The 16,862-nt window shown below is 38.1% G+C and overlaps 1 long non-coding RNA gene and 2 other non-coding genes across 3 annotated transcripts; all 3 read right to left on the reverse strand.

Annotated features, from left to right (window-relative positions):
• Positions 1-5,921: 5,921 nt before the first annotated feature.
• On the reverse strand, positions 5,922-14,766 carry LOC130215134 (uncharacterized). The gene is made up of 4 exons (XR_008835666.1): positions 14,735-14,766; positions 14,116-14,174; positions 8,106-8,254; positions 5,922-6,295 (listed from the first exon to the last, which is right to left on the reverse strand). It is a non-coding gene; the product is annotated as an uncharacterized LOC130215134 (long non-coding RNA).
• LOC130215311 (small nucleolar RNA SNORA17) lies at positions 7,917-8,054 on the reverse strand. Its single transcript, XR_008835696.1, has one exon. It is a non-coding gene; the product is annotated as a small nucleolar RNA SNORA17 (small nucleolar RNA).
• On the reverse strand, positions 10,534-10,663 carry LOC130215312 (small nucleolar RNA SNORA17). Its single transcript, XR_008835697.1, has one exon. It is a non-coding gene; the product is annotated as a small nucleolar RNA SNORA17 (small nucleolar RNA).
• Positions 14,767-16,862: the final 2,096 nt, after the last annotated feature.

Here is a 16,862-nt window from a genome sequence, read left to right on the forward strand (position 1 = left end):
AATGATGGTCTTACTCCTAAACCCTCAGTTTCTTCTTAAAGTATATACTAAAAAAAAAAAAAAAAAAACACAGCATGAAACAAGAGGTATGGTTTGGAAGCTACTTTCTTGTTGAAACCTGCAACACAACTCAACACCGAATTCACAAAATGGAAATAAGTAGAAGTATACATGTCTTTTTACAGAGTGTATGTTGTGCTAGTTGTGTGTGTGCTTGGTTGTTTCACAGGAAGGATACTCATTTTCTAAGCGGTCTGGAGTGTTTGTGATGGCATTTGTTATGCTGGAACTGTGACATTACTTACTGTGTTTCTCAGGGTCAGTGTGTTTGTATGAATGTGCTTGAGAAAGGGTTGGTATTGTCATTTAATATAGATGAAACAAAATTATGGAGCCACATTAAAGGTTTAGTTCACCCAAAAATGAAAATTTGTTGTTAATTACTCACCCTCATGATGTTCCAATCCCCGGAGACTCCTCGTCTATCAAAGACCTCGTTTTCCATAGTCAGCAACGGTCCCATTTCATGCGAGCTCATTGGTTGCACAAGTGTTCTTGGTGCTTCGTATGATTACAGAAGCACCACCGAAGTCAATGTAATGTTTTGACAAGGGATTTGGTTAGTTTTCTAGACTTCAAACAGCTCATGAAAATGAACAAATGTCTTAGGGCATAGGTTTCAAACTCAATTCCTGGAGGGCCGCAGCTCTGCACAGTTTTGCTGCAACCCTATTCAAACATACCTGATCCAACTAATTAAGGTGTCGAGAGTAGTCTTGAGCACCTTGATTAGATGGATGAGGTGTGTTTGAATAGGGTTGGAGCAAAACCGTACAGAGCTGTGGCCCTCCAGGAATTGAGTTTGAGACCTATGTCTTGAGCAGGGCTGCCCAAACTCGGTCCTGGAGGGCCGGTGTCCTGCATATTTTAGTTTCAACCCCAATTAAACACACCTGAACCAGCTAATCAAGCTCTTTCTAGGTATACTAGAAAGCTCCAGGCAGGTGTGTTGAAGGAAGTTGGAGCTAAACTATGCAGGACACCGGCCCTCCAGGACCAAGTTTGGACACCTGTCTTAGAGGATTCAAACAACATGAGGTGGAGAAATTGTTCATTAATTTTCCTTCAGCTTAGTCCCTTATTTATCAGGGGTCACCACAGCGAATTGAACTGGCAACTATTCCGGCATATGTTTAATGAAGCGGATGCCTTTCCTGCTGCAATCCAGTACTGGGAAACACCAGCTCATCCAGTTCACCTAAACCATATGTCTTTGGACTGAGGGGGAAAACGGAGCATCCGAAGTAATACCACGGCAACACTGGGAAAACATGCAAACTCCACACAGAAATGCCCAGTTGGGACTCAAACCAGCGACCTTCTTGCTGTGGGCCAGTGCTAACCACTAAGCCACTGTGTCGCGCGAAGAAATTAATAACAGAACTTATTTTTGGCTGAATTAATCCCTTAAACCGACAGTAAACGGTTTGAGAAATTGCGGTTCTAGTGACTACATCTTGCAGGTATGTTCAACAAGTGTGTAAATGAAGCTGAAAGGATGTGTGCTTACTGTAAACACTATTCACTCACAGTAGATCTTTTATAAACTCACACTACAGTAACAGATCACATCTCATATCTACTAATCAACATGCGCATACCACAGTGAAGCAAAATATTCACCATAGAACCATGATCAAGCGCACATTTACAAACTCTTGATTTCTTCTATTTTACTTTCAAGCTCATTCTCCCTGACTGTATGGGATTCATGCATATGCGAGAGTTAAATTCACTGACATAGGGCATAAAAGGACAATGAGCTTCTGTCTTCTTGTGTGTTCTAGGCTTTAGTATAATTTACGTTGTTGAATGAAGTGGATTTATGTGCATTTAAGTCATGTTTGTCGGTTTAATTCTTTGTCTCTGTACAGAGAGCAGCTCAGTTAGTGTGTGTGGCCTCGTTCGGGCTTCGAAATACTAATTTACCGCCATCATTTTGTTCAGCTGTTCTTCAAGGATTAGTAAATGTTTGGAAGTCAAATTGTGCGTTTGTGTGTTTTATTTAAATGTATGTTTCTTAGGGAGAAGTACAGGCACACAAAGTACGGCACTCGATGAAAGGACACACACGGATCCTTTTACCTGACCTTCAGAAGAAACAAGGAATCAGCATATATTAGTGCCTCCCAAAACCAACCCCATATAAGGCAGTATTCAAACTAGACAATGTTGCCTTGAACCGTGCCAAATCGCGCTTGTCCCTCATCCCCTCTCCCCCGACGGCCTGCACTAAAAATGCATTATTTACCTTCTGAGCCGGGCACGCTTACATCAATGACGTGACTGTTCAGTTTAACAGAAGAGAAACAGAAGTTGCTTTCAAGAGTTCACACTTAGCTGATAATCAATAAAGCATATTTGGCATGCTGTCCCGGGAGAGAGCCCTGAGCTCGTAATATCCTCGAGCCCGGAGCTCCCTCCTGTTAGAAGGGCGAGAGCGAATTTCGAGCTCAGGTAGGTCTCGAGAACTCCCCTGCTTGTCGCCGCGTGAGAAGTGTAAACTAGGGTTGTTTTCTGTGATAATTTGGTTTAGTCGATTGGCTATTGTTTATGTTTTTGGACGGTGGGAGGAAACTGGGGGACCCGGAGGAAACCCACGCGAACACGGGGAGAACATGTAAACTCCGCACAGAAACACCAACCAGCCCAATAGGAGGGTGGACCAGCGGTGTTCTTGCTGTGAGGCAACAGTGCTAGCCACTGGGCCACCGTGTTGTCCTATCAGAAAAAGGGGGAGGAAGTAGGGGTGGAAGGGGGGGAAGTTTCAAGACGAAGATAATGGAGTAAAAAACTTATTTATATTGCTTCCGTAATCATCTAATGGGGCAGATTACAGAGCTAATGAGGAGCCAGCCGTGTTGATCATAAGCACGTGATCCTCTCCAAATTAGTTTCTAAATAAACCACACTTAGTTATATCATTTTGTATTATTTTTAGTGGTTTGGGACACGCAGCCAAATATTTAGCGAAACAGATCCACCGCTTTTGACGCTCATAAATGATCATAAAAGTCCTCGTGCTACACATATTAGGAGATTTGCTGAAGATGCAGCTGACCTGCAGTGGGAGATTTGCATCTTTAATAAACTATGACAGTTCGCTATTATTGAGAAGTAAGAATGATTCATGAATCCATATGAAACAGTCCCTTAAAAGTGACATCATGTCTTCAGTTTTGAGCTCAGGCATGCTTTGCACTCACACCACAAGCGTACTGTGCCAAAGCCCAACTGTACTGCGCCATGGCACACCTCTTCCAACAGGGCCGGACAACTGAACTATGCCTGAGCCTGATTCAGAGCACTCACACTTGTCAAATGAACCACGAATTGAGCCCGAGCATGGTTCGGATAGCCTAGCGTGAGTGCACCCTAAAAGGACACAGTAACAGCACCAAAAAATAAATTTAATTGACACAAAAATATTCAAACAAACCTCAGACAAGCCATTATTTATTGAAATACATTTTATACATTTTTAGATTTAAATGTTTCTGATGATAACTGAGACTGTCATGACATCCTATTTTATTAGTTTTACAAAATGTACTAAAAATCTGATTTTGATTTACAGTAATTTTATTTATTTATTTAAATTTACATCAGCAACTTATAGCTATTTCATGGCAAGATAAATATACATAAAAACATTGCATGAGAAGAACAACTTTATACTTCAATAAGAAATGATAAAAAATTAGATAGAAATAAGCTAAATAGTAATTCACAAAAACTGTATATTAAAATTTAAACATGATTTTTCAATATTTGATAAATAACTTTCAATTCGTCCTGAGCCCAGTTTTCCAAAAGTCATCCAGTGGGATTTTGAATCATGGATTGGATCAAATCTTGGAAATGGGCTTTCCCAAAGTAACAGATTTTGAATTAAGATCAGACCATGTAATCCAATCTTACATTTGGCTTGGATCAAACTCTCCCTTTGGGTTATTCAAAACTTTGAACTCAGATTGGGATATTTGATCTAAAAAAAAATAATAATAAAACAGGATTATCCTGATCCCATCAGAAGGGTGGATTCAGTTGTGATTATTTTGTGTTGTTTTTAAGTCAATGATCACGAATGGTTACTGATGATATATGAATTCCTTCATATTTGAAGCTTATATGATGTCACATCTAATGAGATATGGTAAACAACAACAAAATAATATCAAAGCAGTATTGTATTAGAACAAACTAATGAAAAATGTTTGTTGATTACAATATTTCTGTTTCTTACCATTAAAACAAACAATGACCGTTTGTGACCACTGATATTTTGCCGACCATTTGCTAAGACTGTAGGCTACACTGTTGGTTCTATTTAAGGCTCTGGTAAACAGGATTTTGTAATCCTGAAATTTGGTATTTGGATCACAGTGATCCAACCCAATGTTCCTCTAAAAAACGTCATGAAAGTAAAATAGATCAGTTAATCCTGTATAGTAAAACATGGGCTTTCCAAATCCAGATTAATATTTTGAAAAATGGCCCGGGTCATACCTTATTAGAAACATCCAAAGTGTTTTCATTATAAGAATTGTGTCTAATGGTACTCAAAAGTTTCACCTTCTAATTCAATTTAATTTACCTTTATTTGTATAGCGCATTTGCAATGTAAATAGTCTCAAAGCAGCTTCACATAAAGATCATAGTAAATTGAAGCAGTGTTATAATATGTTTATGGTTAAAGCAGCTTGACAGTAATTACATGTTGGTGGTGCATCATTACTCAATAAATACAAATGAGTCAACCTAGAGTGACCAATTTGGCATCTAGTATAAACCGTCTGTTCATGCCTCAAAAATAAAATTTGAAAAGTCTTTCATGTAGGGCTGCACGATATTGGAAAAATTGGAGATTGCGATATTTGATTTTTCTGCAATATATATTGCGATATACTGTATCTAAACAATTTGACCAAATGTTTGCATAGCACTATTTGGAAAGGATTTATAGTCACGCTTTATTTTAAAGTTCAATTCTCGCTATTAGCAAACCATTACCTATGACTAGGGCCAGACGGAATCTGCGGATGTTTTTTGCTATTTCTGCTGAGAATTTTGCTAAAAATCTGCGGATTTCTGCTGAATTATTTTGGGGGTATCATAACTAAAACCTTAATATGTGAAATAAAAAATAATATCTTATTAACTTTTATTTATTGTTTAAAATGCAAATCCAATTAGATTCACTTTATTTGGTAAACAAAGCGAGTCACTCATATAATATCTCTACTAAAAGACAGAAAATATTACAGTACAAACTGCATTGTACATAAATGAGATGAACATTTTCATATTAATCAATAATATTACTGTAATTAATTTAAAAACTGAATAAATATAGATTTACACACATTTACTCAAGTAAATAAACAGAATTAATGATGGGCTAATAATCTGCGGAAAATCTGCAGAATTCTGTGCGTGCAGACTCCGCGTGGGCCTACCTATGACTTTTGCCTCAATAAACTCATTATAAAGGTAGTTTAGGTATTGGGTTAGGGATGTAAAATAAGATCATGCAGATTATGTATGTATCGATAACATGCATGTAATAAGCAATAATGAGAATTGGTGCCTAAAGCGTTATCAAAAGTGTTCATTTTGATTGATTGCGATGATTCGGTAGGGCAGTGAATGCATAAAATGTAATAAACTACAAGCATAAATTAATACAATAAAGCAAAGTTAAAGTTAAATAAACAGTGCATACTTTATAGTTTTGTATATAAATATAAAAATTACATGCATATTGCATATATATGCGATGTGACCATTGCGGATGTGCACATTGCAATATCGATGCTGAAACGTCATAATGTGCAGCCCTACTTTCATGCATTTTCAGGTTGATTTTATGTAGTTTATTGTGTTACACACTGATTTGTCACAAATTTTTTTTTGTTGTTAAAATGACCAGTTTACTGTAGATTATCTATCTTGGCTTTCACAATAATGCACATTAGATTAATGATTTGAGTGAAACAATTGCTAATTTGATGGAATGTAAAACAACAACAAAGAAATTGTCAAATGAAAAAAAAAATCAGGTATGTTTTGTGTGATGGTCAGGTGACCTTTTTAATCTGGTCTACTCCGCCATGGTCCAAAAATAAAAAAATAGGTGAAGATAGAAAAAAGTTGAGTGAAATACAGGTATATGATACACACCAGTTGTAAACACTGCAGTGAGTCGACTTGTTCCATGGGATTTGCCAAGCTTCTGAAATTATTAAAGCACAAAAAACAAAATATATACATGTATTGAGCGATACTCAAATTAAAACACACTTCGTTTTAAGCATGCACTGAAGAAATATGTTCAGATGTTATTTGAGAGACAAATTTAGCGTTGTAATTTAAATAAATTGTTAAAAGTATAAAAATGAACAGGATTATAAGCAGGGTGCTAATTGCAGGGTTTTTTTATGGGGGGGGGGGGGGGGGTGGGGGGGATTGACCCTCCTAATTAAGGCTTGATCCCCCCTGAAGGACATCAAAACAAGATGTGTGGGGGGAGGTCAGCCCTTTGAAACTCTGATCTGTATTTTAAATAATAATGTTAATATTTAAAATAATAGACATCCATTTGACCATCCCTATAACGGTTCATACCATTGTCAATGCATAATCAGTCCATGCCAGAAAAAGGTCGTTCAGCAGTCTGAAACCGGCTGATTTAGAGCCCTAATAGACACAGTAAGAGTTCACAAGACATCAAGAAAACCTCGTTTTGGTGTTTGTTTCTACATATTGCCTAAAAGTAACATCAAATTAGATGCATTGTTTGCATGGTTTGTCTTAAAGTAAGTCGAAATAGCTAATCAGGACAGAATACCCTAAATAGCCTATCCCACAAAACACTGAAATACATTTTATGAATAAATTAGATGTAATATAAATAAGCACATACATTCCATTCACTGAAGCATGTATTACACAAATCAGTGGAAAAAAAATCCCCCCGATCGTCACTTGCTATGTTTCTATCCAAAAATGCGAATGAACTTTATGCGCAAAACTGGATTATCGCATGAAAGACGCACGAATAAAGAAGCGTTTCCATCCAACTACTCAAAGCGAACAAAATCATCACTTCCTGATTAACTGGGGCCAAATATCAACAGTAATAACTGAATTTGCTGCAGTAGGAGAAGCTGCGCCAATCTTTTCTTCATCTAATAAATGATTTGCTCCTCAGAAGGCAATCCTGACGTTTAAAGGTGTCAGACGCGGAGTACAGACGCTCTTGATTCTGGAGGTCATTATTAATATAATAACACAAATACTAAGACTGGTTAAGGCGTTTTAGAATGACCAAAACAACATTTCAGACGTTTTACAATGTGCTCAGCCTGCTGCTTTGTCCATTTAAACACATTTTCATCATCACATGATCTCTTATCACAAAATCACATGACCTTTTTTAATCCGCATACTGAAATTAGTGCGGTAAAAGTGTTTCCATCGTAGTTTATGCGCATCTTTTCTTATCGAATAAAACGTTTACTCAGTTATACTCATAAGCTTTTTATGCGCATTTTCAAAGTGTATGTGCATCTTGCTGTTTCCATCAACCTTTTTTTTATATGCATATACAAAATGCGCAATAAAAATAAGTGGATGGAAACATAGCTACTGTATAATTAGCACCCTGATTATAAGCAATGTTACAGGTGCATCTATACACTTGTTTATACATCTATTCTCTTATACTCAAAATCTTAGTTTGTATCTTTAAGCTCAGCATGCTTTAATTTCTGCTTTTAGTCCAGAACAAATTAACTAAGAAGAGTGTGCACACCCAGGACTCACGTCATCCCTGAATCCAGATCTGTTTCTGGTTTGTTGGGGCTGTCATTCATTCTTTGCACTGTGGAATTATGGGTACAAAGTGTAGTTTCTAGCGCCCTGCTGCTCTGTGCTGCCTCATGACACAGACACAGCACGCTCAGCTGTGCTGCAACGCCTCGAGGAGCAACAACTACTGTGTGTGTGTGTGTGTGTGTGTTTACTGGAGGAGGAATACTTACTTGTCCAGCTTGCAGTGCAGTCAATCTGTTCAGGATTGGACTGGCTTAAAGAGACAGTTCACCCAAAAATTCTAAATTGCGTCATCATTTACTCATCTTCTTTTTGTTTGTGTTTTTCTTCTTCTGATATTTAGAAAAATGCTGGAAACCTGCGAACACAAAATATATTTTGATGTAAACATGCAACCATCCAAAAACTGGATCTCTGCTTCATTTGTGTCTGCCTCTGTGCTGTTTATCTGTATGATGCAGTAGAAGAGGGCGCACATGTTGGAATGGTGGGTGTGGAGAAGCAGCTCATTTGCATTTAAACGCACAGGCTACAAAAACCGCTACAATTTCCTCTGACCCCAAAATTGACATTTTCAGCAGGATATAATAAATGATCTGATGGGTATTATGAGCTGAAACTTTTCAGACATATTCTAGAGACGCCTAAGACTTATTTTACATCTCAGAAAAGGGGTCAATTAGGAGCCCATTAAGGTAGCATTACAAAAATTAAACATTTGGAAAGGATCATATATCATATTATTCATTCATTCATTTTCCTTCGGCTTAAGGCTGGTTTATATTTCTGCGTCGAGCGATCGCAGTGCCCCATGGTGCCTACCTTGTGCATAGTGGTACATTTATACTCGTGTGTGCATGTTTGTGTTGCTCTGCAATTACACTTCCGTAAAGCTAGCTAGCAGTAGGTTATGTTCTTCTGTGTCGAGTTTCTTCGCAGGTGTTTTGTTTTTTCTGAACATTATCTTAATGTACAAAAAGCTAAAGCTCGTTCATTCAGAGGTGGGAGCCGGCAGATGTGCAACCACTTTAATCATAAGGTAAACACCGACAAGTTCCAGGAGTCTCCCTCTAATGCATAAAGATTCCCGGATGCCTGCAAGTGAACGATAATCTCCCCGAAATCGTGCGTCTCCCATCCGGTCCTTAAATACGTTGCGCCCCCCCCCACCCCCAATCTCCAGATGTGTTGTGCGCACATTCCCCCACCGCTCTTCAGAAACGTCGAGCACACCCCCAACCCCCGCACTCTTCAGATACATTGCGCACCCATGCCCCACACTCTTCAGACACCTCCAAACACCCCCCCCTTCAGCTATGTCATGCGCACCCCCCCCAAACCTCCCACAAATCATCTCTGTCTCCACCGGAAATTACTTTTTCCAACTTGGGATGTCCGTAAACACAAAACAAAAGTTTCCATCTAGAGCTCCTTCGCAGGACTCAACACTTGTAAGCAATTGCTCCATCGGGCTCACGGCTCTCTGCACCGCCCACACTCGTCACCGATACCAAACCGACCAATCACAGAGCTTGCGCTACATGTCGTTGCGACGTGTAGTTACATTTTTCCAGAGTTGCGTACCAGCGTCGGCATCAGCCACGGCGAGTGCTATGCAACCATGCAAAGGCTGTGCCGGAGCATACACGTGCGCTTGACGCAGAAGTATAAACCAGCCTTAAGTCTCTATTCAGAGGTTGCCACAGCGAAGTGAACCGCCAACCATTCCAGCATATGTTTTACACAGCGGATGCCCTTCCAGTTGCATCCCAGTATTGGGAAACACCCATACACTCATTCACACATACACTACGGCCAATTTAGTTAATCCAATTCACCTATAGCGCAACTTTGGACTGTGGGGGAAACTGGAGCACTGAGGAAACCCACTCCAACACGGGGAGAACATGCAAACTCCACACAGAAATGTCAACTGGTCACTCTAGGACTCAAACCAGCGATCATCTTGCTATAAGGTGACATTGCTACTAACCACTGAGCCATCATGCCACCTGTATCATATTATATATCTTTTTTTTCAAATGCCATGTCAGCAACAAAGGATATTTTCATGACAAAACCATTTCATGAATAAACATACAATTAAAAACAAAAAACAAATGAATATATAAAGTGGATAACTTTTTTTACGGTAATACATGAAAAAAAATGCTCAAATTTTTCTTGACACGTTCCTGAATATCTCCTTTAAGCGAGTTCATTTCATGTAGACTTGTGGAATCATTAAAAGCAGGACAGTCCTGAAGAACGTATTTTACTGTAAGAGTAATTGCGCAGAACAAATCTTGTAGGTCCAATATGACATTTGGTAAAAAACACCTCAAATCTAGTCTTAAAATATATATAAAATCAAATTTGGGAAGGGTTTATTAACAGTGTTTCCCAACCCTATTCCTGGAGGCACACCATCAGTACATACTTTGGATGTCTCCCTTATCTGACCCATTCGTTTGAAGTTTTGGAGTGTCTTCTAATGTCCTGATGAGCTGATTCAGGTGTGTTTGATTAGGAAGAGGGTGAAAATGTATACTATCGGTGTGCCTTCAGGAACAGAGTTGGGAAACACTATTTGCTGACTGACACGAGGACACACACACACACACAGGTCTGAGTTTGGATATTCGGCCTCGTTCCAAGCCCCTAGTCCACAGTGCAGGACAGCAGGGTCGATCACAAGCCAGTTTCTTTCTGCCCACTTTTGGCACAACAGTGGCATCGAGGCCAGAGTTACGTCTCACGGGGCAAAACCTAGAGAAATCACGCAACTACACACACTAACGGACAGCTAAAATGACTTCATTATAAAAACACATTTCAATTTTTGTATATTATCCAAATTATGAATATGTAAGGGTGACACGGTGGCTTAGTGGTTAGCACTGTCACCACACAGCAAGAAGGTATCTGATTCGATTCCCGACTGGCTCAGTTGGCGTTTCTCTGTGAAGTTTGCATGTTCTTCCCATGTTGGCTTGGGTTTCCACCAGGTGCTCCGGTTTCCCCCACAGTCCAAACACATGCGCTATATGCATTGAATAATCTAAAATGGCAATAGTGTATGAGTTTGTATGTGAGAGTGTATGGCTGTTTCCCAGTGCTGGGTTGCGGCTGGAAGGGCATCCGCTGTGTAAAACATACGCTGGATAAGTTGGCAGTTCATTCCGCTGTGGTGACCCCTGATAAATAAAGGGACTAAGCTGAAGAAAAATGAATGTAACATACTTTTCACCATACATATAACTAATTTATGCTACTTGTTCTTATCCAGTATTATTCATATACTTCATTCTCCTCTTTTGTATCTACATTCCACAGACGCGATCTATTCTTCTTTAGTTTGACCTTTGAAATGTGTTATATGTCAGGCTTTGAACTTGTTCTAGCTCCTCTTTGCATGAGCTGGTATTTGCACTGTGCTTACTCTGCTGTTTTTGCTCAGAGGGTGTGAAAACCACAACACTCCTCTCTTCTCTAAATTTGTACCAATTGTGCTTCATGCTGGTTTATGTCACCATCACCCATGCATGAACCCTGACTTCAGATAGCTTGAGGAAACATCTGGTAACCTTTAGTAATATCATGGACAAGTTAAACTGATATTCACTGATCAGCATGAACATCTGCTGTTGCCATAGGAACATTTAAATTTTCATGCATTTATGAGCTTGTTAAGTGTGACTTCACGCGAACCGGCCTCTGGGTCCAATCGCTGTCTCAAACTGTATGGGAAGACTCAACAAATGGTAATAAATGTTTACAAAGAGCTGTATTATTTTCGAAAATCATGATCGCAATATATATGTTCATGCCTAATATCAGATGGCCAGAATGTGATACATTTTATTAATTGGTCAAATCAGAATCAGTTTTATTGCCAAGTGTGCTTCACACACAGGAATTTGTTTTGGCTACAGAAACTTCAGTGTACATAAAGTGACAAGTGACAACACAAAATAGATATATATATAAAATAGACGATGCACATTAAACAGAGATGCAGTTAGTTAGTCAAAAAGATCTAAATGCTGAGTTGTGTGTACAGATTTGTTATAAATATACAGGTTATAAGGTGCTGTGTACAAGTGCGAATGAGAAGGTATTGCACATGTTTATTGCAGTGGGGAATAGTTAACTGTTCTTGAGGTAGACAGCCTGAGGAAAGAAACTTTTCCTGTGTCTGGCTGTTTTTGTGTTTGGTGCTCTGAAGCGCCGACCAGACGGTAACAGTTCGAACAGAGTGTGTGCTGGGTGCGAGGTGTCCAGAGTGATTTTGCGAGCCCTTTTACTCACTCTGGAAGAAATATTTACGTCTGTGATGCAGCAAGTCCAGAGACTGTTGTCTACACCATGATTTTATATAAAACTCACTTTAATGTATATGACTAAAAAGCCATACATTTTCTCAATTCAAACGAGTAGAGTAATAATCATGAGAGCTTCTCTGGCAGCTCTTGCATTTCAGCAGATTTCAGAATACTTTTATTGTTATTTATTTGTTAGATTACATAAAATTTCTGAGACTCATTTGAATATTACAATGTGTAATTGCAATTATTGATTTATCTTTTTTTATCAAATAAAACTTTAAACAAGTCTCATCAATTTTTTTTTACAGGTTTTACAAAATTGCTCAAATTATTCTGACAGAAACAAGTTTTTTTTATTACAGAAAATAAAGTTTATAATTAAAATAGCATTTTTCTATATCATTTTTTCAAACTTGTCTGTCAAAATAATTTGTGAGCAAATTTGCAAAACTTGTCAAATCTCTGACTGGATCTCTCATTAAATATTTGACACCATAAGCCTTGTATTCATTCATTCATTTTCCTTCGGCTTAATCCGTTTATTTATCAGGGCCACAGCGGAATGAACCGCCAACTTATCCAGCATATGTTTTACACAGCGGAGGCCCTTCCAGCTGCAACCAACCATGCATTCAATGAAACATCCATATACACACACACTCTCTCTCTCTCTCTCTCTCTCTCTCTTACACACACACAAACAATATGGCCAATTTAGTTTATTCAACTGACCTATAGCGCATGTGTTTGGATTGTGTTGGAAACTGAAGCACCCGGAGGAAACCCACACCAACACAGGGAGAACACACAAACACAGAGATGCCACACAAACACAGAAATGCCAACTGGCCCAGCTGGGACTAGAACCAGCAACCTTCTGGCTGTGAGGCGACAGTGCTAACCACTGAGCCACCATGTCATCAGTGAAATAATTAAAAAAAATAAAACATTGAAACTTGACTCATTAAAAATAACAACTGAAAGGTTTTTAAATTGCTCAAATTTTTTTAATTACAAAAAAATAAACAACTTTATTAACAATGATGAATATAAACTAATTAAACCTAATTAAAATGCAATTTTTTTTCTGTTCATTCATGGATTCATTTTAGTCCTCTTTTCTGGGGCTGCGTCACAAGGGCAGCAATCTTACAAGAGAACCCCAGACTTTCCTCTCCCCAGACACTTCCTCCGGAGGGATCCCGAGGCGTTACTAGGCCAGCCAAGAGACATAGTCCCTCCAGCGTGTCCTGGGTCTTCCCCGAAGCCTCCTCCTAGTGGTTCATGCCTGGAACACCTCCCTAGGTAGGTGTCCAAGAGGCATCCGAAACAGATGCCTGAGCCGTCTCAGCTGACTTCTCTCGATGTGGAAGAGCAGCGGCTCTACTCTGAGCTTCTCTCAGGTGACAGAGCACCTCACCCTATCTATAAGGGTGCGCCCTGCCACCCTGCGAAGGAAACTCATTTCGGCCGCTTGTATCAGAGCAACCTTTTTAAACTAGTCTCAGTCAATATAATCTTTGGACTGTGGGGGAAAGCGGAGCACCTTGAGAAAACCCACGCCAACACGGAGAGAACATGCAAACGCCATACATAAATGCCAACTGGCCCAGCGACCTTCTTTCTGTGAGATGACAGAGCTAACCACTAAGACACCCCAAAGTAAAATCAGCAGTATTTAAACATTATTCCAGCCTAAAACATTATTAGTATTTACTTATTTAATTTCTCTAATCTTTTAAAAATGTCCTGACTTTTGAGAATTTGGAAGAAACGTCAAGTTAAAATCAGCTTAAACTTATCAAGGCTGCACATAATATCTACGTTGTCCTTTAGAAATATACTACTCTATATATGTACTCAAAATATTGCTGACAAAGTACATATTTACCTGAAAGTGGAATATCATGGTGGTTTCCAAAGAGAGAAAAGAAGTCCGTCATTCAGGGTCTGTAGTGGAGTTAAAAAAAAGCATACAAGTTAAAACATTCGCGCCATCTGTCGACAGAAGCCCGGTACTGCAGTCCGTGCTGCATCGCCTCAAAAGGTAAAGTGCTGCTTATTCGAGTGTAAAAATAACCCAGTAACAAAACCCGACAACACGGTTACAATATTACAATTTGAAGTGCACATATCAAGCTTTTTCTCTGAAAAGCGTCGTTTTCGCAGTATAGGTTTAAAAACCGACATGTTTGCATGCAACACGTGGGCGGTTTCATCCAGTATTAAGCAGGAAGATAACACCATTATTCTGTAAACACTGCATTTATAATATTCGAGTGGATTCACGCGTGATATCACATTGTAAATGCTATTACCACTACATATACGCAAGCACCAGTGACACTACCGTTATTAGCTTTATTTACAAAGAATTATAATCTAACAATATTCCATTATAATAATAACTGTCAATAAAAGCCTTTGTGTAGCAGAAAATCGCATGCATTCAATAATTTTGCTTCGTCAAATAGAGATATTTGAATAAAATACTCTGTAGCTGTTCTCACCTTCATTGCAGAAGCATGAATAAACCCACACAAGGAGAGCTGCTGGAGATATTTATAGAGTAGAACTACGGCAACCTATTGGACCATAAAAGACGGATATACACAGAGACCCACAGAGTCTTTAATTAGGTTGAATTCGATTATATTTATTATTGTTATGAAACTGTTTACATTTTTTCTGTAATGACAAATGTTAGATTACAAATTAGAAACAGGAATGTTTTTAAGTTGTGTTTTTTTTCCCCATTACGCTTCACTTATTGGCTTTTTATGTTCATTTCTTTCCAGTTAGAGATGAATATAAACAAACATGTTCAGGAGAACAATCATTCATTTTCCTTCAGCTTAATTCCTTTATTCAGCAGGGGTCGCCACAGCGGAATGAACCACCAACTTATCCAGCATTTGTTTTACGCAGCGTATGCCCTTCCAGCTGAAACCAAGTACTGGGAAACACCCATACACTCTCATATTCTACGGCCAATTTAGTTCATCCAATTCACCTATAGCACATAACTTTGGACTGTTGGAGAAACCGGAGTACCTGGAGAAAACGTACGTTCAGGAGAACATTATACAAGAAAATAATATACAATTTACATTAACTGTGTGCTTACAAAGAGAAAAATAAGACAAAAATGTTAGTTAACTTACATTATTATAGAAATGTATAAAAACTTTTTTGTTGTTAGACAAGGTCAAGGTCACCTTTATTTTTATAGCACCTTAAAACAACATGAATGTTGACCGGTGCTCCACAAACATGGCAATAATGATAAACAGTTAGAGAGAGGACAATATATGCTATAATAAAATTTAAAAACTAATATAAATTGTAAAAATCTCTATAATCATGTGTCCTAAAAAAAAAAAAAAAAAAAAAAAAAAAAACTAATGTATATCAATAGGCCAGGGAAAAGAGGTAGGTTTTTACAGATTTTTTTAAAAACACAAAGTAGATGAAGCTCTAACTTCTAGAGGTAATGTGTTCCAAAGTTTTAGCGCATAGACTAAGAAGGCTCTGTCTCCTTTTGTTTTCAAACGGGATTTAAAAACAACTAGCAGGAGCTGAAGCTGAAGGATCTTTGGGGAAAGATTAAGTAGTGACTCAAGTCAGAAACTCATCTGTTAATACTTACAGGTCGCACTGCCATTTTACATCATTAGTATTATAGAAATATAAATATGTATGTATTAGGTATGGGACGATAACTGGTTTCAAGGTTTACCGCGGTCTGGAAAAGTCAAGGCTTTAAAACTGCAAAAATTTTCTTTTATACCGTTCCTAAGGTATATATATATATAAGTTTTTTAAATGTGTTTTGAAAGTAATGAAAAGAGCAGAAGTCAAAGATTTATTTTAATTATTCAGCCTGACATGTTTACTGGTCCAAAATATTATAAATGTTTTCTAAAATCAAATGTATTTTGTTTGATGGGGAAAAAGTTGGGGGTTTTTTTACACAGAAAATTTAAAAAAAAGAATATATTTTAGAGCAGTAATCACAATTACGTGATACCGTGAAGTTTTTGTCCAAGGTTATCATATTGTCAGAAACTTATACCGGCCCATGCCTAGCATGTATGTGGCTGTGTACAGTAGTCAACATTTGAAGTGGATCAAAACATTTTCAAAATCAAAAAAGTCAACAATGGGTGTTGCTGATTAGTTTTAGGACAACTTTGGTGAAAAGTTTTGAACCACTTTAAATGTTGACTACTGTATATTAAAATGCAACTCACTGACAAATTAAGCGGATCAATAACTATTTATGACAGAAAATACAGTTCAAAAGGTTAAAATAGATTCTTATGCTCACCAACACTGATTTATATGCTTAAAAACTGTTTTAATTTCAATGTTTTAAAAACAAATGTTATTCCTGTGATGCAAAGCTGTATTCTTATCAATGTTGAAAAGCCTGTGCTGCTTAATACTTTTATGATTTTTTTAAACAACATACAATGTAGACAATGCAAAAGAACACAGCTGCTTTACCTGTTATCACGTTATCTATTCGCTTGTTAAGTCGTGACGTATGAAATACCAACAAAATCTCACGACAATTCGTAAGTTTTTGATTAAGTGGTATTAGTATGATTTACTCATCCCCCAATGATGGTTGGG

The sequence above is a fragment of the Danio aesculapii genome, chromosome 21 (assembly GCF_903798145.1).
Source record: "Danio aesculapii chromosome 21, fDanAes4.1, whole genome shotgun sequence".
NCBI lineage: Eukaryota > Metazoa > Chordata > Actinopteri > Cypriniformes > Danionidae > Danio > Danio aesculapii.